General features: G+C 39.4%; 1 long non-coding RNA gene across 2 annotated transcripts; it reads right to left on the reverse strand.

Moving 5' to 3' along the window:
- Positions 1–4955: 4955 nt before the first annotated feature.
- On the reverse strand, positions 4956–25803 carry LOC116595632. 2 transcript variants are annotated; one of them, XR_004287784.1, is made up of 3 exons: positions 25717–25803; positions 6348–6426; positions 4956–5909 (listed from the first exon to the last, which is right to left on the reverse strand). It is a non-coding gene; the product is annotated as an uncharacterized LOC116595632 (long non-coding RNA). The 2 variants fall into 2 exon arrangements; XR_004287783.1 differs by lacking the exon at positions 6348–6426 and having other exon boundaries at positions 25717–25800.
- Positions 25804–25842: the final 39 nt, after the last annotated feature.

Raw genomic sequence — 25842 nt, forward strand, 5'->3', positions numbered from 1 at the left:
GTGTGGGATGCCTGGGCGTCTCTCTTTCACCATGTAAGGTGGGCTCTCAGTATGGTCTGTCTGCGTGGGTTAGCTTATGCTTCCTCACTGGATGGTGACCTCAGTGTGGTAATACTTCTTACACTGTGTCTCATGGCTCTAACATGGGGTCCAACAAGCCTGGTAGAATCTGTGCCACCTTTGGGCAGAGGGGCAGAAGGAGAGAGAGAGAACCTTAAGCAGGGTACGGAATCTCAAGCAAGGCTTGATATCACAACCCTGAGATCATGACCTGTGCTGGAATCAAGTCAGACACTTAACCACATGAGCCACCTATGTGCCCCTGCACCACCTTTTAGGACCTAGCCTGAAAAGTCATGTAAGTTATTTCCATTATAATTTACTGGTCAACCAGTCCTTAAGATTTGGTCCAGATTCAAAGGGAGGTGCCACACTATCCACCTCCTTCTGAGAGAAGGGTCAGAGAATTCGCAGAAAGGTTTCCAACTGCCATTATCTATGCAGAAGACGTTTCTTTGGTTTATGTAATAATTAACTCTACTGAGACACCTTATTTCTCTCTTACTTTTACTTCCTTGTGTTTAAATGGTTACAAATTGGGACTCCTGGGTGGCCCAGTCCGTTAGGTATCTGCCTTTGGCTTGGGTCATGATCCCAGAGTCCTGGGATCAAGTCTGGCAGGGAGCCTACTTCGCTCCCTCTGCCTGCCACTCTGCCTGCTTGTGCACTCTCTCTGTGTCAAATAAATAAATAAAATCTTAAAAAATTAAAAAAATATTTACAAATTAGAGTTCAGCTTTAAATGTTTTGCTTGGGTCATATATGTTCTGCAGATGGATTAATTTTTATGTGAGGCTCAAATATTTCCGGCTGCTCTGTTCTACTCTGCTTACTTCCTGTTTGGTTGACTTTTATTTCCTGTACTTTTTGTCAAAGGGCTTTGTTGAAGTTGTGAACTTCCATTTTGGCCTAGGTGCTGGGTTCTATTTCTGAATCTCTCAGTAGTATTAAGCAACAGTATGTATACAGTAACTATAATATAGGAAATGAAAATTAAAGTACTATCTTAACTTACTATTGATAGAATTAAATGCCTACTTTAAAGAAATAATATATTTTAGTGGAGAACATTTTCAGAGATCTCAGACCTCAAAGAGTTGATACACCTTCTCAATATGAACTGCTCTTGGCCATTGGTTGGACTATTGAGGCTCTAGACCCAAAGATCTTATTCCCAAGTAATTACAAGCCTAGCTAGAATTCTCTTTTAGGGACAGTTCTGTGCTTCTTAAATCATTCTGGGCTGCAAACAGGAGCCTCAACTCAACTGGCTTGAACCATATGGGAGTATTTATTACTTCATATAACAAGCAGTCTGAGGTAAGATGATTCCAACTCAGTAGCTAACCATGTCATCAAAAACTCAGATTCCTTCTAAATCTTTTTTTTTTTTTTTAAATTTTAATTCATGGTCTTAAAATAGATTCTCTAGTTTACTTGTCACATGCAGACACAACAAAGTCCAGGGAATTCCTGGGTATCTCTTTTCATTAATGAAAAAAAAAAAAAACATGTATTCCAGAATCTCCCTAGCAAATTTCCCCTCCTATATCCTAAATTCCCCTCCAATTGTATCATTTGCCAATTCCTAAACCACTTTTTGGCTCAAGATGGGACTATCGTGATTGAGTTAAAAACGAAGATGGCATTTGTAGCAGGGTAGATAAGCCAAACAAAATCAAAGCTCATGAAAAAGGGGGAAGAGGAGAAAGAATGATAGACAGGGGGCCTTTTAATACTAGGATTTACTGTAATACAAAAGGAGACACTCCTTTTCCCTGGATCATTCCTCCTAGATCACTGAATGATGCCATAATTAATACAGTTCCTCAAAGAAGAAACCTGGAAATTCTATTTTCCTACCGCCCCAAATATCTATTTTCCAAAGCCACTGCCTCAAATCACACACTTACCTTCTCTCCCCACCATTATTACAACTATTTTCCCTAACAGTCACCTGCCTCTAGTCTTGTACTTCCCTTAGTCCATCTTCCATGTTGTTGAGCCCATGAGCTTTCTCTCCTGGATTACCAGGGTGTTCTCATTAGAGCTCAAATGCTAAAAATGAAGTTAGATGCCACTTTCACTCTCTACTTCCTCCAACATGAGCTCATTTATATGGTGAAATTTGCTTTGTGGCTGCAGAAATATGAAAGTGTCCTGGTATAAGGAGGTTCAAGAGACAGATGAGAAAAAAAGGCCAGTTGAGGAGATGGGAAATGTCTATCACTATCACCAGCCTGATGATGATTTAGAGTCACAGCAGAGGAGGAGGTTAGAGCCAAAAGATAAAGGAACCATATTCATGATAGATTTTTGTGAGACTTTGTGCATAAGCAGTCCTATTTGAGGCCTACGTGACAAAGTGTGATACTGTGTTGGACAGAAGGGCAGGTCTTCTGGGCTCAGCAAAGCAGGAGAAAAGACTCCATGCTTTATCATATTCTGTCCCTATTTCAGCTCTAATTATCCTATATTGAATGGCAGGTCTGTGTCCTAGCTGGAAGGTCTTCAGTGCCGATGCATAATTTCTTCTCTATATTCCAAGGGCCTAGCACAGTGTTTGGGATGTGGTAAGTATTTAATCATTGGTTAATTCAATATTTATTAAGTTTAATTTCTTTTTAAGATTTATTTGACAGACAGAGATCACAAGTAGGCAGAGAGGCAGGCAGAAAGAGAGCGAGAAGCAGGCTTCCTGTTGAGCAGGGAGCCCAACACGGGGCTTGATCCCAGGACCCTGGGATCATGACCTGAGCTGAAGGCAGAGGCCTTAATCCTCTGAGCCACCCACACACCCCATTAATTTTCATTTATATATGCAGAACCCAAAAACAACCACTTAGAGAAAGGATGCAACCTACATCATATCACCTTTAAGACAAAAAATGTATTCAAAACATACCCAATAATATTGAAGTATTATTTTATGATTTATGATCTTGATCTACAATTTTTAATATGACTAAATATAGGTAAACGTGTATATGTTTACTATAAAAATGAAAAAGTATTATCTGTAAAATCCAAAATTGGGTTTATTACATTTTGAACCTCATTAGAGTTTTTTATAGTTGGCTGTAAATATTAGATGAAATAGTTAGAATAATTAAATTATTGGATGAAAGTCATGTTTGTCTTCAATCTCAGTTGTTAGTTAACAAATATAAGCCTTTCTTATGCTGCAACTTAGAAAGCCTAATTTTCAGATCATAATTCCCTATTTTTCCAACTTGTCATACAAAATCTGGTTTTTAACCTCATTAAGATCTATAAACTTTGGAACAATTTCCAGTTTCCTAGGACATCCATTCTCTAGTCAACTTCCTTCCTTTTTAAAAAAATTTTTTAAATATTTCATTCATTTATTTGATAGAGAGAAAGCAAGAGAATGAGAACACAAGCAGAGGGGAGAGGGAGAAGCAGGCTCCCCAGGGAGCAGGGAGCCCAATAAGGGGCTCCATGCTGGGCTCAATCCTAGGACCCTTGGGACCAGGACCTCAGACAAAGGCAGATGCTTAACCAACTGAGCCACCCAGACATACCACAACATCCTTCCTAAACAGGTTAGTATAAAAACTATGGAGCGAACAAACGAACAAATAAAAAACCCCAAAATACACACACATAAAACTATAGCAACACTGGAAAATATGAATAATATTTTTTTAAAAGGCTACCAAATTTTATGTATGCATACCATTCATGATTGTAGCTATATAAAATAAACAAAAAAAAGTTATGCGAGGATACACATCCAACCATTACTCTTGGATATTTTTTTGCAGAGCTGGGGGTGAGGTCATTTTAATTTAGTCTCATTTCCTGTGCTTTAGTTTTTTGCTATGACCAAATAATAGCAGAAGAAATACATCAAAGTTTGTATATAAAAAGCTCTGGAAGGGAACACATACATACATTCTCACACCAGCACATTGGTGACATCTGTATTAGTGAGGTAGAATTACAGGTCATTTTTCTTTTCCCCAATATGTCTTTAGAATGTTTTAGATGTATATTTTCGATGCTGTAAATTTTTAAAAAGATTTATTTATTTATTTGAAGAGCTGGTCTTCAGATACAGTTCTGATAATCATTAACTTAACTTTTTATAGTATCTTACTTACTCGATTTCATTATTTCTAACTTTGACTAGAAATATTACCATCAGAAACTTTTTTTTTAAAGATTTCATTTATTTATTTGACAGACAGAGACCACAAGTAGGCAGAGAGGCAGGCGGGGTGGGGGGGGGAGCAGGCTCCCCGCTGAGCAGAGAGGCTGATGCGGGGCTCGATCCCAGGATCCTGGGATCATGACCTAAGCCAAAGGCCGAGGCTTTAACCCACTGAGCCACCCAGGTGCCCCGATAAATAAAATCTTTTTTAAAAAAATGATATTAAGAAAATGATATTTACTGAGCATCTACAATACTCAGAGCACTGTGTTAAACCTTAGAGAGAACAAATGATGAATAAGACACAGTCAGTGCCTTTAATAAAACATGTTAAAGAAGCTATTTTTAAGTTTTCCACAGAGATGCTGAATTAAGAACTCTTGGGGAAAAACGAGAATCTTAAAAGATATAAGGCCTATGACTGCTAAGCACTCTATATGTTAGCATTTTTCTTAGTGAGATTATGGTTGCTAGTTGTTAGCTAATGAATATTTTTATATTGCTTTATGTTTTAGATCACATTTGGAAACCCATTGTGGTAGGGGAGAAAAGATCCAAACTAAGAGTTTGGAGGTCTAATTTCAAGTCTCAACTCAGCAACTAATTAGCTGCGTGAACATGGGCAAAGTACTCAAGTTTTCTATGCCTCAATTTCTCTAAGGTTCCTTCCAACCTAAAATTTAACTATCCTCTGTTGAGACATATCAGAAACATCATATGACTTTAATGATGGCTTTATTACCAGTTCTGAAAAATGCTAATTCTAAATCTGTGCAAGTAATTATTGGACCTCATGTTTGTGAAACATCGGGTAGTACTACTGTTACAGAAACCAAGTTAGTATGCTGTGTCATACTTACAGGCAGTGTGATACATGCAAAACTAGCATATGTAATCCTGTAGGGCTCAAACAATATAAACACAGAGATTACAGAGAGAGAGGCATTTGAAAAATGAATGAATATTTTGAAAAATGAATATTTTAGAATCGCTTTTAGAGTTCTCATGTACTAAGATTTCATTTCTCTGGGTGTTCACAAGCCTTATGTTTCAGTTCCTTAAATGAAAATAGGTGAGTGGGCAGGTTTCTCAGAGCTACAGTCCTTCCTTTAGGGACTGTCCCTTGCCCCTGAAGTTTGCTTTAGAAATGGTGGTACATGGACTCATGTTGGATAGGAGGGACTATAGGCAACATTGGTGATGGAGGGATCTAGGTCTGCTGCCACACTCTATTTATGATTTTTTTCTAAGTTAATCTCCATATTTTCACTTTTCTGCCAGCAATTCCTGCTGTATCAGCACTTTTCCAGGTTAGATATTTGAGACTTTTCTTTGCCTCCTGGTTCTCCTTAATTCCCTATAGCCAAGGCCAAGCCAAGGTCACCAAGGTCTATACCTTCTCTTTGAAATTTCTCTTAATTATTTTCCTTCCTCTTCATTTTTCCTTCATTTCCACATTCAACATCCTGGTCTGCTTCAGGCTCATGTTTGTTTCACAGCAATAACCTCTTCATGGAGGCTTTCATACTACCAGTCTCATTTCCTTCATCATAGCACTATCTGGATTAAGAACTTGGAATTTTGAGGACTCTTGGCTGGCTCAGTTGGTGGAGCGTAAGACTCTTGATCTTGGGGTTGTTAGTTCAAGGCCCATGCTGGGTGTAGAGTTTACCTTAAAAAAAAAAAAAGAACTTGCAATTGCAATTTTCTCTACTATCTACAAGATAAAACTAAACCATTCCTCCCAGCATTTCGAATCCTTCCATTACCAAAATTTACCTTTATTTTTCTGTTTCTCAAAATACATTCATATTAGTGTTATGCTAGTTGCTATAACAAAGAGACCCAAATGGCTCAGAAAACACGGAAATTCATTTCTTTTTTTTTTTTTTTAAGATTTTATTTATTTGACAGAGAGAGATCACAAGTAGAGAGAGAGAGAGAGAAGAAGGAGCAGGCTCCCTGCCTAGCAGAGAGCCTGATGCGGGACTCGATCCCAGGACCCTGAGATCATGACCTGAGCTGAAGGCAGAGGCTTAACCCACTGAGCCACCCAGGCAGCCTCAGAAATTCATTTCTTAATTTAGTGTCTGAGTTCCAAGCTGCTTACCTTGTTCCTCAATCATAAGCTCCAAGATGTTGTCCTCAATAATAGGGCTGAATATGGATCAGAGGACATCTTTTTAGCCCTTGAAAAAGCGAAAAAGCAGGCTCACTATCTGAAAGTCTCTGCCTAGGAATGGGCAAGCACATATCATCTCTACCCAAGGGAAGCTGGGAGATACAGCACAGCTGAGCAACCATATACCAAGCTACAGTTAAGACAGAAAAGAAGAGAAGTCAGCTGACTCTGTGCCACATGCCCTCTGCTTCCATAGTCCTGGTCTCTCCAACACTCAGTTTTTCTCTTTCTCTCCTTCTCCTCTCTCCACTTATCCAAATAACATCTGCCCTGTTTAAGTATTATCTCCTGCTATGAGTACTGCAACCATATAAAAGAATGCTTTAGAAAGCTGAAAAAAGTGGAAATGGTTCTAGGGCTTTTCAAAACTGATCTGTACATCCTAATCCTTGCCCTTTATGAGGTGTTTTCCCCCTGACTTTTGTCTTTTACAACTTCTTCAATTCATGGAAGAGGATTTCAGAGATCTTAAATAATGCTTACCAAGTAATAAGTAAAGTAGGGGAAGAGTGGGAACAGGAAGAGGGTGGGGTTGCCAATTGCACAGGTAAAATCCACTCCTAATGGCTGAGTCCAACTATTACAATATCTGTCCTGACTTGAGAGTACTCTAAATGGGACTAGAGTATAGTCCTCCCCTCCTTTTTAAAAAGATTTTATTTATTTATTTGAGAGAGAGAGAGTGAGACTGAGAGCAGAGGGGAGGGTGAGAGGGAGAAGCAGACTCCCTGCTGAGCAGGGAGCCCAACACAGGGCTCCATCCCAGGACCCTGGATCATGATCTGAGCCAAAAGCAGATGCTTAAATGACTGAGCCACCCAGGCATCCCTTTTTAAAAGATTTTATTTAAAAAAAATAGATTTTATTTTTAAATGATCTCTACACCCATGTGAGGCTCAAACTCACAACTCACAACTCAGATCAAGAGTCACATGCTCCACCGACTGTCCCAGCAGGTGCCATGAGTGTAGTCTTGATAAGGCTTACTTTCTTGTAAAATAACATTGTTGCCTAAATTGATGTAAAATATCTACATAAACTGTGCAGCAGAGAGAAGGTAACACAGATATAAGGGGTATCAAAGAGAAGCAATTTGGCAATGTTCATCTAGCATTATTTAAAGGAGAGACATTGAATCTGATGAACAAGATCATTGTGGTTATTTTTTTTTTTATGATTTTATTTATTATTTATTTATTTATTTGTCAGAGAGAGAACACAAACAGAGGAGTGGCAGACAGAGGGGGAAGCAGGCTCCCCCCTGAGTAAGGAACCCACTGTGGGACTCGATCCCAGGACCCTGGGTCACAACCTGAGCCAAAGGCATACACTTAACTGACTGAGCCATCTAGGCATCCCTCATTGTGGTTATTAGAGAAGTGTAAATACAATTGCTTCTATGTGCTGAAGTACTTAGGGAGAAGTGTACCAGTGCTGACAATCGATTTGGAAATACATTAAAAAAAATAAGATAGATGAGTGGTGGATAGAGGGATAGAAAAGTTGCTAGACAGGTGATGAGGCAAGTGTACTGAAATATTAATGGTAGAATCTAGTTGGTGAGCGTATAGATGGTCCTTGCAAAATTCTTTCAATTTTCCTGCATGTTGAAAATTTTTATAATAAAAGAGGAAAAAAGCCTGCTACCGTTTTAAAAACACTTTTCCTCTGTCAGAAGAGGATGCCATTTTGTCCTTGAGACAAGTCTGTAGACAGTCACTATGTTGTTATCACCTCCATTTTATAGATGAGCAGACGAACACAGAGAGGTTAAATGATTTGTCCAATATCCCATGTTTCAAATATGGCCGTGCTAAGATTTAAATCTAGGTCTGTGTTATTTGCAAAGTCAGGCCTTTAGTTATGATACAAGGATAAGTCAACAGACTTTTCTCATAGTCTCCATAAATAATATTATTCAAGATTCTCTCCCTCACTTTGCCTGACTTCTTATCCACAAAACAGTCTTCCTATTTCCTCCCAAACAATTGCTCCTGGGGAAAGAGTGCCCGGGGAGCCTAATGGATGAACTATATCTCTGCTCACAAGAAAAACCTTTGATCAAACCCCAGAGCCAGGCTTGGTTCTCAACTTGTTGTGGAAAACAGATGTCATCTAGGTGGGGTATTGGGTTTTCCTATTAATCATTAAATTGAGCCCCTCTCAGTTGTGATGTTCACTTGCAAGTGTAGGATACCATTCCCTTTTGGCTCCATTGTCCCTTTGAACTCCTTGGTAGGCTAGCATTAACCTGGGGCTCCCCTGTCTCCTCCAAATACTTCCCCTAACCTCACCTACCACTATCTATTGCTTTTTTGCATAAAAAATGATAAATTTTTGATAAATCACCAATTATCACTTGACTTCTAAGACTCGCTTCTGTGTTACATAGTTATTACAGTACTAAGAATATACTCAACAGCATTATTACAATTTTCAACTGCTAATGGAATTTTTACTTCTGTTGGTGTCATAAACCAATAGCAATAAAACGTATTGCCAAAAATACTACTACAACTTGTATGGCCTTAAAACATAAATGTACCAGATGAACATCTCTACATATCGTGGTTCTTATGGGCCAAATTTGTCCCCAGCTATGTCATGGCTTCTGTAGCACAGTAAGTTGAATATCATGGCTCTAGTGAAGAGCAAAGCTTGTCAGTGTTGAGGGACAGAACTTTTTTTTTTTTTTTAAGATTTTATTTATTTATTTGACAGAGATCACAAGTAGGCAGAGAGAGAGGAAGGGAAGAGGGTCCTCACTGAGCAGAGAGCCCGATGCGGGGCTCGATCCCAGGACCCTGGGATCATGACCTGAGCCGTAGGCAGAGGCTTTAACCCACTGACCCACCCAGGCGCCCTGAGGGACAGAACTTTTAAGACAGTCAATAAAAAAACATGGATTCCTGAGCCCTTCCCCTTTGTACTGAATCAGAATTTCTGAGAATGGGGCCAAGGAATGTGTGTTCCAAATAAGCTCTCCAAATGATTCTTAAGACCACCAAAAGTTCAAAATCACTATTTCAAACCACTTGGGATATTTTGGAAATCTGGGACCAAATTGTTGGTTGTCAAAGTGATTTGGTGGTACCATGGGCATTTACTATGGGGGTGGTTAGAGGTGCTAATAGGGAAATGCCTTCTAGGGAAAGTCGGCACAGCCAAGAGCTGGCCCCCATCCTGACGATCTCCCAGTGTCTCACCTGATATTCACATGCATGTAGGCGAAAACTTTAACATAAGCCTGGAACACAATTTCAGTTTACATATAAGAATGAAATATTGTTCATGTGGCTTTCACATACACTGAATTTCCCCAGGAATGCAACTACGGTGCAAATCAAAAGATTGTTTAATTAGAAAACTTTCTGAAAGTAGTAAAATTGCAACTTTGGCAGCTCACCAATACAAAACAGCATCAGGCTGTATGTGCAGCACTCACATTTGCTGTGATGCTAATATGTAGGTACAAACATTTGAAAACCTCACTATGTCTTTTATTTTATATTTTTCAATAGTTTATTTATTTGTCAGAGAGAGAGATAGAGCACAAGCAAGGAGAGTGGCAGGCAGAGGGAGAAGCAGGCTCTCTGCTGAGTAAGGAGTCCCACGCAGGGCTCCATCCCAGGACCCTGGGATCATGACCTGAGTCGAAGGCAGATGCTTAACCAATTGAACCAACCAAGCGTCCCTCTCATTGAGTCTTTCAATGTAGTCAGACCCAAGTGTGTAAAGAATGACTCAATTTTGGGGGCACCTGGGTGGCTCAGTCAGTTGACTGGCTCTTGATTTAGGTTCAGGTCATGATCTCATTGTTGGATCGAACCCTGCACAGGGCTCCACACTCAGCAGGGAGTCTGTCCCTCTCCCTCTGCTCCTCCTCCTGCTCGCTCTCTCAAATAAATAAAATCTTAAAAAAAAAAGAAAAAGAAAAGAAAGAAAGAAAAGAAAAGAAAAACTCAGTTTTCTTCCTTTACTCTCATACTACTATCAGACCCACAACTTCTGATACTAGATGTACGGGATTTTTTTACACACCCAATGATTCTGTTACACCAGCTAGATGTCTTACAATTTAGCTCAATTCTGACAGTATCTACCTGGAGAGAACATCAGATTCCATACATTTAAGGGTGTCAGTCCCATAAGATGCCTCCCACTTCAGATGCCAACTACAAGTAGTAGGTCTCCTAGTTACCCATAACCTCTGTCCGACATGGCTACATATCATAAGTTCCCACAAACTCTTCCCCACTGGATTCAATTATCTGCTAGAACAGCTCACAGAACTCAAAGAAATAGATACTTATATTTACCAGTTTATTATATAATAATGGATATGGTAAATTATACAGACGAACAGCCAGATGAACAGATACACAGAGCAAAGTATGTCAGAAGGGACAGGGAGCTTCCATGTCCTCTCCAGGCAAGCTACTCTCCCAGAACCTCCATGTGTTCACCAGCCTGGAAGCTCTCTGAACTCCATACTATTGGGATTTTTATAGAGGCTTCATCACATAGGCATGATCAGTGATCAACTCCATTTCCAGCCCCTCTTCTCTCTTTGGAGAATTGGGGCTGGGCTGCATATTCCAAGCTTCTAATTGCAGCTTGGTCTTTTTGGTGACCATCCAGGAGCCACCCAGTAGCTTACAAAGAGTTGCCTCGTTAGAACAAAAGGCATTGCTATTATTCAGGAAATTCCAAGGGATTTAGGACTGGGGAAACTGGGGACAGAGACCTAAATATACATATTTCCCATTATTCAAACCAAACATTTACATATTAAAGTATTTTTTTTATAAATGGCATTTTATTTCCCCTTGATATTGCCATTAGAACACTGTTTTTATTTGCTTGAAAATATACTTGTGAGGTGGATTATATCTATAAATTTCACTTCAGGATAGTGAAGGGGATGCTACAAATATGTTATAAAACAGTAGACACTGCTCTGATAAGGTGATCCTTGATCCTTGTCCTTGATGCTAAAGAACAGGCCTTAAACACATAAAATCTTTTTTTAATGATGCAGCAATCAAGAAGTCACATCTCTCAAGAAAAAAACAAATCTGATTAGTAAATGGATGTGTTGTGTGTCCATGATCCCAGAAGAATATGAGTAAGAGACAAAAAATGAAATTGCTTTATAAGAATAGAGATGTCTGTTATCAAGCTGAATAGATGTGTTTATAGCAAAGTTTCATAATAAAATTAACCATTGTGGCCCCTATATATGGCCCCCCATAGGCTCAGAAGAGCTATCCAATTGCAAGGTGTATGATATACCACACATTAAAGACCAGACACGGTGGGACGTTTAATAACCCAACCAGGCTCAAGGAACAAAGGTATTGATCTCTAATCGGGTTAATTCATTCAGCAAACATTGAACATCTGTTATATATGCCAGCCACCAGAAATAAGACAGTCCCTCATTTCAAGGATTTTATATTTTAAGTAAGGGAACCAGGCACATGACCAGAAAACTGTAGTTCAGTGTGATAAGCAGGATAATAGGCAATATGCTGTTTTTACTTTGCACAGATGTTAGAAGAGGTCGAGAGGATATAACCACCAGTTGACCTTCAGGCAGGGCAATCAGAGGCCCTTTACCCTCTTCCCTATCCTTGGAATATAGGTTCCACTCACCATTCCCACACTAGGAGCCATTTCAAGGTTGCGGCCTTAAGAAAGTGATGTATTGTGGAGACCATCTAGACTTTGACTGAACTTTGACTGAACCCTCAAAATGGCCTCAAAATAAACTTTTAAGATTCTGGCAAGATCTACTTGTCTTGCAGCTGCGCAAGACAAACCTTGTTCGTAAGTTTCCTTGCTTATTAAACATGCAATTCACCAGTGTGGAGTGGTGTGCCTTCCTTGTCTCTCCTTGTCCTCAGTGTACAGGGGCCAGTTCTGAATTTCGCCCAGGGAGCTACTGAAGCAGCTAACCAAAAACAAAGAAGGAACAGCCTATCTGGCTAAGGGAATCTGTATACCGAATCTTAGAAGGATTGAAAGGAATGAAAGGATAGAAGGAATGAAACGAGTGAAGAAGTCTGTTTTAGGAGGTGGAGAGAAGGGAGACAGATGGTAAGCAGGGTCTGAAGGAAAGGGTATGCAGTTTGTGTGGCCCTCGTGGGGAAAGTTATTCACAAGACTATTCAGATACTTTTAAAAATTGATATATAACATACATAAAGTGTGCAAGTCTTTACCCACCAGTATAGCTCAATTTTTAAATATATGTAACCCATGTTAAAAATATACAAAGCCAGGGGCTCTTGGGTGGCTCAACTGGCTGAGTATCAGACTCTTGGTTTCAGCTCAGGCCATGAGCTCAGGATTGTGGGGTTTTTTGAAAGGCTATCCAGACTCTAAAGTGGTACTGAAATACAGAAGAGAGTCCACTGTAAACTGAACTCAACTTTGATTTGTGCAGAGGTGACTGCGCATTTTCAATGGAGAAGGGGGGCAGCTAAGGAAGCGACAGTGAGCAGTCAGGGATGTGGAAATCTATAGAAATGGGAAGGAGCCATCTGTGTTTGTTAGCCCGCATTTATCGAAGTTCAGTTCCTACTCTCCCACAGAGAGCAGGAGACAAGCATCTTGTCTTTAAAGATTTTTATTATCTATCTGAAAGAGAGAGAGAGAGCACAAGTGGTGGGGCAGGGTGGGGGCAGAGGGAGAGGGGGAAGCAGACTCCTTACTGAGCTGGGAGCCTGATGTGAGGCTCAATCCCAGGACCCTGAAATCATGACCTGAGCTGAAGGCAGATGTTCAACTGCCTGAGCCACCCAGGTGCCCCCAGGCATCCTGTCTTTAGGTGGTGGCTGGAACAAACAGTGAATTCTTTGGGGGTCTTTCCCAAGCAGCAACCTACGGGGAGCTGAAGTCATCACCCTAGACCTGAGTGGTTAGAACCTCTGCCAGTGTTTGTTCAAGTCTCTTAGTGTAAGGTGTGGGAAAAATAATTTGTGCTAAGAGACTGAAGTTGTTATAGGCCAGACTGAGGACTTGTCAAAAACAGGGCTCAGAAGAGCCTGACTAGAGTTTGGCCAAGGAGAGAGTCTTTATCACTCACCACTCATATCAAGATATAAAATATTTCTAGCAACTCAGAAGGCTCCCTTGGGCTACTTCTCATCAATATCCACCCCAAGGGTACCCAATATTCTGCCCTCTATCACAAAAATTAGTTTTATATGTTTTTTGAACTTGATATACAGACATACCTTCTTTTATTGTTCTTCACTTTATTGTACTTCACCGATTTTTTTTTTTTTAACAAATCAAAAGTTTGTGGTAACCCTGCATCAAGCAAGTCTATTGGCACTATTTTTCCAATAGCATTTGCTCACTTCATGTCTGTGAGTCAGATTTTGGTAATTCTCACAATATTTCTAACTTTGTCATTATTATTATAATTGTTATGGTGATCTGTGATCTTTGATGTTACTACTGTAATTGTTTTGTAAACTGCAGTCATTAAGATGGGAAACTTAATAAATGTTGCGTGTGTTCTGACTGCTCCATGGACCAGTGGTTCCCCATCTCTCTGCCCCTCCTCAGGCTTCCCTATTCCCCGAGACACAGCAATATTGAAATTAGGCCAATTAATAACCCTGAAATGTCTTCTAAGTGTTCAAGCAGAAGAAAAATCACATGTTTCTCACTTTTTTTTAAGTAAGCTGTATGACCAATGTGGGGCTTGAATTCGTGACTCTGAGAGCAAGAGTCTCATGCTTTATCAACTGAGTCAGCCAGGCGCTGCTCACAAGTCTCACTTCAAATCAAAAGCTAGAAATCATTAAACTTATGAAGAAGGCATGTCAAAACCCAGGATAAGCCTCTTGCACCAAACAGTTAGCCAAGCTGTAAATGCAAAGAAAAAGTTCTTGAAGGAAATGAAAAGTGCTACTATGCCAGAGATCACACAAATGGTAAGAAAGAGAAACAGCCTTATTTATTGCTGATATGGAGAACATTTTAGTGGTCTGGATAGAAGACTGAATCAGCCCCAACATTTCCTTAAGCCAAAACCTAATTCCCTTAAGCCAAAACCTAATCCTGGGCCCTAACTCTCTTCAATTTCATGAAGGCTGAGAGAGGTGAGGAAGCTGCAGAAGAAAAGTATGAAGCTAGCAAATGTTTGTTCATGAGTTTAAAGGAAAGAAGCCATCTCTACAACATAAAAGTGTGAAGCAAAGCAGCAGGTGCTGATGTAGAAGCTGCAGCAAGTTCTCCAGAAGATCTAGCTATGGTCATTAATGACGGTGGCTATGCTGTCAACAGACTGTCAACGTAGACAAAACAACCTTCTACTGGAAGAAGACAGGACTTGAATAGTTAGAAAGAAGCTACATCTGGCTTCAAAGCATCAAGGGACTGGCTGACTCTCTTGTTACAGGCTAATGCAGATGGCAACATTAAGTTGAAGCCAACATTCATTTGCCATTCCAAAAATTCTAGGGCTCCAAAGAATTATGCTAAATCTACTATCTGTGCTCTATAAACAGAACAAGGCCTAGATGACAACACATCTATTTCGAATACAGTTCACTGAATATCTTAAGCCCCCTATTAAGATTTACTGCTCAGAAAAAAGGTTCCTTTCAAAACATTGCTGCTCATTGACAATGCACCCAGTCACCCAAGCATGCTGCTGGAGATGTACAATGAGATTCCTGTTAAATGCCCGCTAAACACAACTAGCATTCTGCAGCCAACAGATCAAGGAGTCATTTTGACTTTCAAGTCTTATTATTTAAGAAATACATTTTGTGATTTGGCTAGCATTTTAGTAACATTTCATTCAAAGTTTGCTTGTTTTCTAGACTAAATATAGGATTGGTATGAAACAAAAAAAAAAATCTAATGGTTAAATTTCCCATTTGTGTTTTATTTCCTTGAATACTTTTTTCAGTTATTTGTTTAAGGAGATTTAAAAATCATTGCACTTTGGTCAGAAAAATCACAAATATATCTTATTAGTGTACAAAAATAAATAAATACATTTTGATTCAGTAAAGTTGCAAGATACAAATTAATATACAGAACCCTGTTGTGTTTGTATGTATTAATAACTAGTATAAAAAGAGACTAATAATCCCATTTACAATTGCATCAAAAAGAATAAAATACCTAGGAATAAATTTAACCAAGAAGGTAAAATATCTGTACTCTGAAAATGATAAGACACTGTTAAAAGAAATTAAAGTTGACATAAATAAATAGAAACATAGACCATGCTCACAGATTAGAAGAATATTGTTAAAATGTCTAAACTACTCAAAGCAACCTACAGATTCAGTGTAATCCCTATCAAAATATCAGTAGTATTTTTCACAGAACTAGAACAAATAATTCTGAAACTTATATGGAGGAGTGCCTGGGGGGCTCAATCAGTTAAGCAGCTGCCTTCAGCTTGGGTCATGATCCCAGCGTCCTGAGAACAAGACCTGCATCAGGCTCTCTGCTTGGTAGAGAGCCTGCTTCTCCCTCTCCCTCTGCCTGCTGCTCTGCCTACTTGTGCTCTCTCTCTATCTCTCTCAAATAAATAAATAAAATCTTTAAAAAATAATAATAAAATTTGTATGGAACTGCAGAAGACTCCAAATAGCCAAAGCAATATTGAGAAAGAAGAATCAAGCTGGAAATACCACAATCCCAGATTTCAAACTATACTACAAAGCCATAGTAATCAAAATAGATGGTACTGACACAGAAATAGACAGATCAATGGAACAAAATAAAGATCCCAGGGAAAAAAGCTCTATATTTATAGGGTCAATTAATCTAGGACAAAGGAGATAAGATTATACAAAGGGAAAAAGACAGTCTCTTCAATAAATTGTGTTGGTAAAACTGGGAAGCTACTTGCAAAAAAAGAAACTGACAACATTCCTACACTATACACATAAATAAACTTGAAATGGATTAAAGACCTAAATGTAAGACCTAAAACCATAATTCTAAATGAAAATATTTCTTGGACATTGGCCTCAGTAATATTTTTCTCGATGTCTCCTCAGGCAAAAGAAACAAGCAAAAATAAACAGTTGGGACCACATCAAACTAAAAAGCTTTTGCAGAGCAAAGGAAACCATCAACAAAATGAAAAGGCAAGCCACAGAATGGGAGAAGATATTTGCAAATGATATATCTGATAAGGTGTTAATACCCAAAATATAAAAAGAACTCATGCAACTAAAAAAAAAAAATCTGATTAAAAAATGGGCACAGGATCTGAATAGATATTCTTCTAAAGCAGATGTTTAGATTGCTAACAGACACAAGAAAAGATGCTCAAGGACTTTATCAAGATCAAAATCTTTTCCACAGCAAAGGAAACAGTCAACAAAACTAAAAGACAACTGACAGAATGGGAGAAGATATTTACAAATGACCTATCAGATAAAGGGCTAGTATCCAAAATCTATAAAGAACTTATCAAACTCAACATCCAAAGAACAAATAATCCAATCAAGAAATGGGCAGAAGACACAGACATTTATGCAAAGAAGACATCCAAATGGCTAACAGACACATGAAAAATTGCTCAACATCACTTGGCATCAGGGAAATACAAATCAAAACCACAGTGAAATACCATTTCACACCAGTCAGAATGGCTAAAATCAACAAGTCAGGAAATGACAGATGCTGGTGAGGATGCAGAAAAAAGGGAATTCTCCTACACTGTTGGTGGGAATGCAAGCTGGTGCAGCCACTCTGGAGAATAGTATAGAGAGTCCTCAAAAAGTTGAAAATAGAGCTACTCTACGACCCAGCAATCACACTACTGGGTATTTACCCTAAAGATACAAATGTAGTGATCTGAAGGAGCACATGCACCCGAATGTTATGGCAGCAATGTCCACAATAGCCAAACTATGGAAAGAACCTAGATGTCCATCAATAGATGAATGGATAAAGAAGATGTGGTGTATATATACAATGGAATACTATGCAGCCATCAAAAAAACCCCTGAAATCTTGCCATTCACAATGATGTGGATAGATCCAGAGGGTATTACGCTAAGCGAAATAAGTCAATCAGAGAAAGACAATTATAATACCATCTCTCTACTAAGAGGAATTTGAGAGGCAGCATGGGGGTTGTGGGGGGCAGGGAGGGAAAAAATGAAACAAGATGGGATCAGGAGGAAGACAAACAATAAGAGACTCTTAATCTCAGAAAACAAACTGAGGATTGCTGTGGGGTGGGAAGGAGGTATATGGACCCCGGGGAGGGTATGTGCTTGGTGAGTGCTGTGAATTGTGTAAGACTGATGATTCACAGACCTGTAACCCGAAGCAAATAATACATTATATATTACTTAAAAGAGAGAAAGGTTAAAAAAGAAAGAAAAGAAAGAAAGAAAGAAAGAACGAAAGAAAAGAAAAGATGCTCAACATTACTAATCATCAAGGGAACGCAAATCAAAACCACAATGAAATATTACCTCATACCTGTCAGAATGGCTAGTATCAAAAAGACAAGGAATAAGAAGTGTTGGTGAGGATGCAGAGGAAAAGGAACACTTGGGCACTATTGGTGGGAGTGTAAATTGGTACATCCACTATGGAAATTGGTATTAAAGTTCCTCAAAAAATTAAGAATAGAGGGTGTCTGGGTGGCTCAGTTGTTTAAGCAACTGCCTTCGGCTCAGGTCATGATCCTGGGGTCCCGGGATCAAGTCCCACATCGGGCTCCCAGCTCCATCAGGAGTCTGCTTCTCCCTCTGACCTTCTCCCCTCTCATGCTTTCTCTCTCTCAAATAAATAAATAAAATCTTTTTTAAAAAATTAAGAATAGAAATATATGATCTAGTAATTCCTCTTCTGGATATTTATCTAATGATAAGAAAAACACTAATTTAAAAAGATAGATGCACTCTTATATTTTTTGTAGTATTATTTATAATAGCCAAGATATGGAAGCAACTTAAGCATCCAAGAATAGAGGAATGGACAAAGCAGATGTGGTATATAGACCATGGTGTATTACGTGCCATTAAAAAAAGAATAAAACACTGTCATTTGCAACATGGATAGACATAGAGGGTATTATGCTAAGCAAAATAAGTCAGAAATAGACAAACCCCATATGATTTCACTTATACATGGAATCTAAAAAGCAAGATAAATGAACAAACAAACAAAAGCAGAAACAGATCGTAAATACAGAGACTGAACTGGTGGTTGCCAGAGGGAGGGGTTTGGGGGGATAGGTAAAGGGGATTAAGAGTTATAAACTTCCAGTTATAAAATAAATAAGCCATGGGGATGAAAAGTACAGAATAGGGAATATAGTTAGAAATATTGTGATAACCTGGTACAATGACAGTAATTACACTTATCATGGTGAGCACTTTATAACGTATGTAATTGTTGAATCACTATGTTATACACCTGAAACTGGTATAATATTGTGTGTCAGTTATACTTCAATTAAAAAAAATTTTTAAATAAAAAGATGAAAAAATACATTCCGTAAGGCTACAGCTGCCACAGATAGTGATTCTTTTGATGGATCGGAACAAAGTAAAATGAAAAGCTTTTAGAAAGGATTCAGCAGGGGCGCCTGGGTGGCTCAGTGGGTTAAAGCCTCTGCCTTCGGCTCAGGTCATGATCCCAGAGTCCTGGGATGGAGCCCTGCATCGGGCTGTCTGCTCCGCGGAGAGCCTGCTCCCTCCTCTCTCTCTCTGCCTGCCTCTCTGCCTACTTGTGATCTCTGTCTGTCAAATAAATAAATAAAATCTTTAAAAAAAAAAGAAAGGATTCAGCATTCTAGATACCATTAATAATATTCATGATACAAAGAAAGAGCTCAAAATATCAACATTATTATATTATATTATTATATTATAACAATATTAACATGAGGTTGGAAGAAGTTGATTCCAATCCTCATGGAAAACTTTGAGGGGTTCAAGACATCAGTGGACGAGGGAACTGAAGATATGGTGAAAACAGCAAGAGAACTAGAAGTGGAGCCTGAAATGTGACTGAATTTCTGCAGTCTCATGGTAAGCAACTCTCATGGAGTTGCTTCATACGGATGAGCAAAGAAAGCAGTTTCTTGAGATGGATTCTACTTCTGATGAAGATGCTGAAAAACAACAAAGGATTAAGAATATTAAATAAACTCAGTTGATAAATCAGGGTTTGAGAAGACTGACTCTACTTTTGAAGGAAGTTCTACCGTAGGTAAAACATTATTAAACAGCACTGTACAGAGAAATCATCCATGAAAGGAAGAGTCCATCAATGTGGCAAATTTCATTTTGTTTTATTTTAAGAAATTAGCACAGCCACCCCAACCTTCAGCAACCACCACTCTGATTAGCAGCCATTAACATCAAAGCAAGAAGACCCTCCACCAGCAAAAAGATTTCAACTCCCTCTGAACGCTCTGAGGATAGTTGTATTTTTAGCAATAAAGTATTTTTAAGTTAAGGTATATACATTGGGTTTTTTAGATATAATGATATTACACATTAATAGACTATACTATAGTATAAACATAACTTTTATGTACCCTAGGAAACTGAAAAATTTATTTGACTCACTTTACTACATTATTTGCTTTATTGTGATTGTCTGGAATCAAATCCATAATATCTCCAAGGTATGCCTATAAATGGAATCATATGGTATGTACTCTTTTGTATATGACTTTTCATTTATAAGACTCATCCATATTGTTGTGTGGCAATAATACATTCTTTTTAATAATTGGAGAGAAATCTATGGTATGAATATATTGCAGTTTATGTATTCTGCTGCTAATGAACATTTGAGTTGTTTTCATATTGTTAAGTAGTACAAATAAAGATGCCTTCAATATTCATACCTATGTTTTGATAAATATAAGCACTTATTTCTGTTAGGTATTTAGCTAAGAGTGGTACTGCTGGGTCATATGATACTTATTATTTTAGGATTGGTAGATACTGCCAATTTTCTAAGGTTATTATACTAATTTATATTCCCACAAAAAAATTAAGGGAATTCCATTTGTTTCACATTCTCACAAACACTTAGTATTGTTCTTGTAATTTGAGCCATTCTGATGAAGGTATAGCAATATTTTATTACAATTTTTGTGAACATTTCCCTTTTGACTGAGCACCTTTTTACATGATTATGTAAATTATGTAAATTATGCTCATAGACATTTTGTGAAGTGTCTATTGGGATCTTTTGCCCACTTAAAAAACTGAGTTATCTTTTTCTTACTGATTTGTAGATTGAATCAGTATACCAGCTGGGTCCTATGGGAGGCAAATACCAATATGAAATGACCAGTACAAGAGATACACTGGGGGCAATACCTATGAAAGAAAAAGGAGAGAGAAAAAAGGAATAGGCAGGAAGAGTTTTCAGATATAGGTCTGACACTTGTAAAAAGGGAAATGGAAGAACTGGATAGGAATACAATCAGATTGGTGTGTATCTCCAAGAAAGTCTCAGCCAGTCCAATAACGAGCTCTGACATAATGACTCCCAATAGAGAAGTTCTGTCCTGGCTATAGATAGCGAGCCCTTGTCCCATGACTATGCTCATAATTGGCTAGGTGTTTCCAAGGAATCGCGTGGCCTTGGCTTGCAAGCTAAGGTAGATCCTCTTTAGAAGGGAATTCTGAGCAAAGTAACTTCATGGATGCCAAAGAATTCTTTACCAGAAGTATGTGCTGCCAAATATCTTCTCCCAGCATGTGGATTGCCTTTTTATTCTCTTAGTGGCACCTGTTAGTTAATTTTAATTAAGTCCAACCTATCTATCTTTTCTTTGGTAGCTATTGCTTTCTGTATAATGTTCAAGAAGTCTTTGCCCTTCTCAAGGTCACAAAGGTATTCTCCTATGTTTTCCCCCAGAAGTTTTATTATTTTTCTGTTCACATTTAGGTCTATGATCCATTTTAAATAATATTTTGGGTATGTGTATATTGGGGTTAGCTTTTATTATTTTCCAGATGACAGATTTGTGCCAGCACTAGTTAATAAAAAGGTCTCCTTTCCCCCCACCACCTGCAGTGCAGAATGTAATAAACAAGAGACTGTATATGTACGGGTCTGTTTCTGGATTTTCTAATCCAGCCCTTTATTCTATTTGTCTAAACTTGTGCCAATATCACACTGTCTTAATTCCTGTAGTTTTGTAATAAATTTTGATATCTGGTACTGCACATTCTTCAGCTTTATTCTTCACTACTGGCTTGGCTATTCCAGGGCCTTGGTAATTCTACATACATTTGAGAATCACCTTGTCATTTCCAGCAATGCTGGGGTTTCAGCTGGGATTCATTAAACCTACAGAGTAATTTGGGGAGACTTGACATTTAAACAATATTAAGTCTTTCAATCCATGAACGTGGCATGTCCCTGGGGAGGAACTTCTAGGCAGATGGATATGAAACAGCATGGCTTATGGAATATGAGAAGCTATGAAAGGTGTGAAAGCATAGGACATGGAATGCAGAAGATGGGGCTGAAGAAAGAGATCTGATGTGCATTCATACGAAAGATTCAAGCAGTAATGGATCTGAATGGGTTTTAATGGCTTTCAAGAGGGACAAAAGTATAGGTGGGCATAATAGTTAGGAGACCATTCCAGGAGTTTAGGTGAGATATGATGAAGATGTAAACATGGACAATGGCAATAAAGTGGAGAAGAAATGGATTCATATTTTAGGTAAAATCTAGACTTGGTGACTGGATGCTGTGGGGGTAGCTGGGAGATGCTGAAAGTCAAAGATAGCCCCCAGCTTCCTGATCTGTATCTGGGTGGTACAAGAAATATGGGGTAAGAGTAAACTTGGAAGAAAAGATGTTGAGTAGGTTGAGTATGGGGTTCTGAAGAGAAGAGTTCTTGGCACAGAGTAGATATTTGTTGACCTGAACACTAACAATAACTGAGGGCCCTTGTGGAAAAACAACATGTGCTCTTCTTTTCTACAAGCCCTAACAAGTAGCTGCTTATCATCTTGACGGTAATAAACTTTTTCCCCAGCATAAGTTCCCCCCAAATAAAAAATCACTACTTTCCTTTGTTGTTTTTAGTCCATCCAAAAAATTAAGCATTTCCTATACAACTAAAATGTTTTCATTTTTCGTATGTGGACTGAATCTTTCAAGAGGGCATTCAGCTACTTTAGAAAATAGTGAAAGGTGGGGGAGTGGGGGTGCCTGGTTGACTCAGTCAGTTAAGTGTCTGACTCGGTTTTGGCTGAGGTCATAATCTCAGGATGGTGAGACAGAGTTACAAGTCAGGTTCAGTGTTCAGCAAGGAATCTGCTTCTCTCTCTGCCCTGACCCCAGCTTGTGCTTTCTCTCTAAAATAAATAAATATTAAAAAAAAATGTGTGTGTGTCTGTGTGTGTGTATATATATAAAATATATACATATGGGATCAAGCCCTGTGTCAGGCTCCAGGCTTAGCACTGAGTGTGCTTGGGGTTCTCTCTCTCCTTCTTCCTCTGTGTGCCCCCCCTACGCCCAGCTCTCATGCATGCAGGTACACACTCTCTCTCAATAAGTAAACACAATCTTGGAGTGCCTGGGTGGCTCAGTGGGTTAAAGCCTCTGCCTTCCGCTCAGGTCATGATCCCAGGGTCCTAGGATGAGCCCTGCATTGGGCTCTCTGTTCCACGGGGAGATCCTTCCCACTCTTTCTCTCTGACTGCTTCTCTGCCTACTTGTGATCTGTCAAATAAATACATAAAATCTTAAAAAAAAAAAAAAAGTAAAATCTTAAAAATAAATTTTAAAATATTTAAAAAATAAATAGTGAAAGGTTAAAAAAGAAAAAAGAAAACCTTTAAAGAGGTGAGATAGGGGCAATTGGGTGGCTCAGCACCTTAAGCAGTTAGGCTTAAGTGTCTGCCTTTGGCTCAGGTCATGATTCCTGCTCAAAGGGGAGCCTGCTTCTCCCTTTTCCTCTGCCATTCCCCTTGCTTATGCTCTTTCACTCACTCTCTCCTTTTCTCCCTCAAATAAATAAATTCAATCTTAAAAAAAATAAATAAGAAGGGGAGATAATAAAACCCATAGCTTAGTCATGTGACAAATACAAATAGCCCTGGAAGTAAATATAAACATGCTGTCCTATTAGTGAGATTTAAATAAGTCAGAGTCTTTGAAAAATAAATGATAAAACTTAATTCTGTAGTTTTAATAAATCTCTTTAGTTGCAACTTATGATTTTATAGATTGGAGTGGTTTTAGAACTGGTCTGAAGTCTGCAATTGGGATAGACTCTTGTTTGGCCCAGAACTCTTCAGTAAACAAACATTATTATCCTCTATTAAGAGGTACATAAAACCAATCAGTTTCTGGAGGTGGAATATAAACAAATACATGCAAAATATTCTCCATTCCTATTTGTCAGTCATCTTCCTAATGGATTCTTAAACATCTCTGCTCAGTTCTCCCATACAGCTCTGACATTGGGGTTGTAAGGGTAAATACAAGTCTAAAAAATTTAATGAAAAAGTTTCCCTGGTTCCTGGGCTCCTAGGTGGTTCAGTCATAAAGTGTCTGCCCTGGGCTCAGGTCATGATCCCAAAGTCCTGAGATCAAGTCTCCAGAACGCCCCTGCTCAGCGGGAAGCCTGCTCCTGCGCCTCCCACTCCCCCTGCTTGTATTCACTCTCTCACTGTGTGTCTCTCTCTCTCTCAAATAAATAAAATCTTTTTTTAAAAAATGCTCTAGTCCCCCAAAGGACAAGAAACTTCACCTCCTTTCTTTTCAAGCAGCAATTCCTTTAGAAAAAGCAAAATTGTAAACGATTTCTCTCTTTGAGATGTATGTACACCTTTGAAAAAATCTAAGTAAGCCTCTTGCCAGTTCTGAATCCCGCTAAGGTCTTTCTTGGGAGCCTTGAAGTTACCTCTTTGAAATCCAAGTATCAGGGAGGACGGTACTCCACCTCCACCTCCCTGTCTTTGTGGGTGTTTAAGCCTCAGCTTTTGGCTTCCAGATGTAACTTCGTATCATTTTTTCCTTTGGGTAAAGACAACAGGTCTGTCATGGATTCTATCTACCTGGCTACATAAATGAGATTTTTTTTTTTTTTTTGGTCTTTATAATCTCTTCAGTGCGTCACAGCATGCTTTAATGCTTATTCAATAATAAAATCGTTTCATTGTTTTCTACTTTTTGTGGAGGGTTTTTCTATTACGAGATTTTTTTTTTTTTTTTAAGATTTCATTCATTTATTTGGCAGACAGCGATCACAAGCAGGCAGAGAGGCAGGCAGAGAGGAGGAAGCAGGCTCCCTGCTGAGCAGAGAGCCCGATGTGGGGCTCCATCCCAGGATTCTGGGATCATGACCTGAGCCGAAGGCAGAGGCTTTAACCCACTGAGCCACCCAGGCGCCCCCACGAGATTTTATTTTTAATTATTTCCCTAGAACTGGACCCTCCAGTTTCCGCACTTGTACAGCTGGTTGATAATCCGCATTCCCTCTCTGCACTTGTTTTAGGCAGTAAGATAGAGTGGAAAGAGCATGCCTTTAGACAACCCTGGATTTCAACTGTGCTCTTCTCGTTACCAGAACTTAACTTCTCTGAAGTATTACCTTTTATTTGTTTTTTCCTCTGAAGTGCTACTTAACTTCTCTGAACCCCTATTACATCATCTATAAATTAGAATGATATGTTATAAATGAGATAAATAAACTGACACACAGGAGATTCTTAGCCCGTGAAAGCAGCAAAGTTATACTAGATGCCCTCAACACACTAAACTTTCGGTCCACTCCCCCCTTTCCTCGTGGGTATCTGTCAAATCCTCAGCTGTTTCCTTACAGCGTTTCCTTCACTGATCCTGACCACACGGCGTTATGAGGTAAGGAAACTGAAGTGCCGATCTTAAAAGAGTTTGAAAAGTTTTAGGAGGTAAAGTACGTAAGGCTGACAGAGCCGTCGCAGTTCAGACAGAACGGGGGAAAATCAGACTGCGGGGGTCCCCACATGCAAATACGTGAATTACAAACGAACACAGGCGCCGGCGGCTTCCGCACTTCCCCTCCAGGGCGCACCGGGACCTCTGCGCTGCGCCGCCCGCCGGCGCGGGGGCGACGATTTGCATATACGAAATTGGGAAGAGGGGGAACCACCCATCGAAAACCCCGGGGCCCCGTCCTCCCGGGGCCGGGAGAGCGAGCCCCACTTCGCTGCCCGGCCCGCCCCCAAGTGCTCCCGGGCGGCCGGCCCCCTAGACGTCACCGCGCCCTCCCACCCGCTCCTGAACTTTAAACCACGCGCCTAAGAACAACCTGGAGGAGGGGGATTTCTCCGGAGTCCGCGGCTTTCGCACGCTCGGGACTGTCACCGCCCGGCTCCCAGCGTTCCCTGCGCTCCCGAAGATCCCGCCTCTCGCAGCCGCGACCCAGTCTCCGAGC

This window comes from Mustela erminea, chromosome 7, assembly GCF_009829155.1.
Source record: "Mustela erminea isolate mMusErm1 chromosome 7, mMusErm1.Pri, whole genome shotgun sequence".
NCBI classification, from domain to species: domain Eukaryota; kingdom Metazoa; phylum Chordata; class Mammalia; order Carnivora; family Mustelidae; genus Mustela; species Mustela erminea.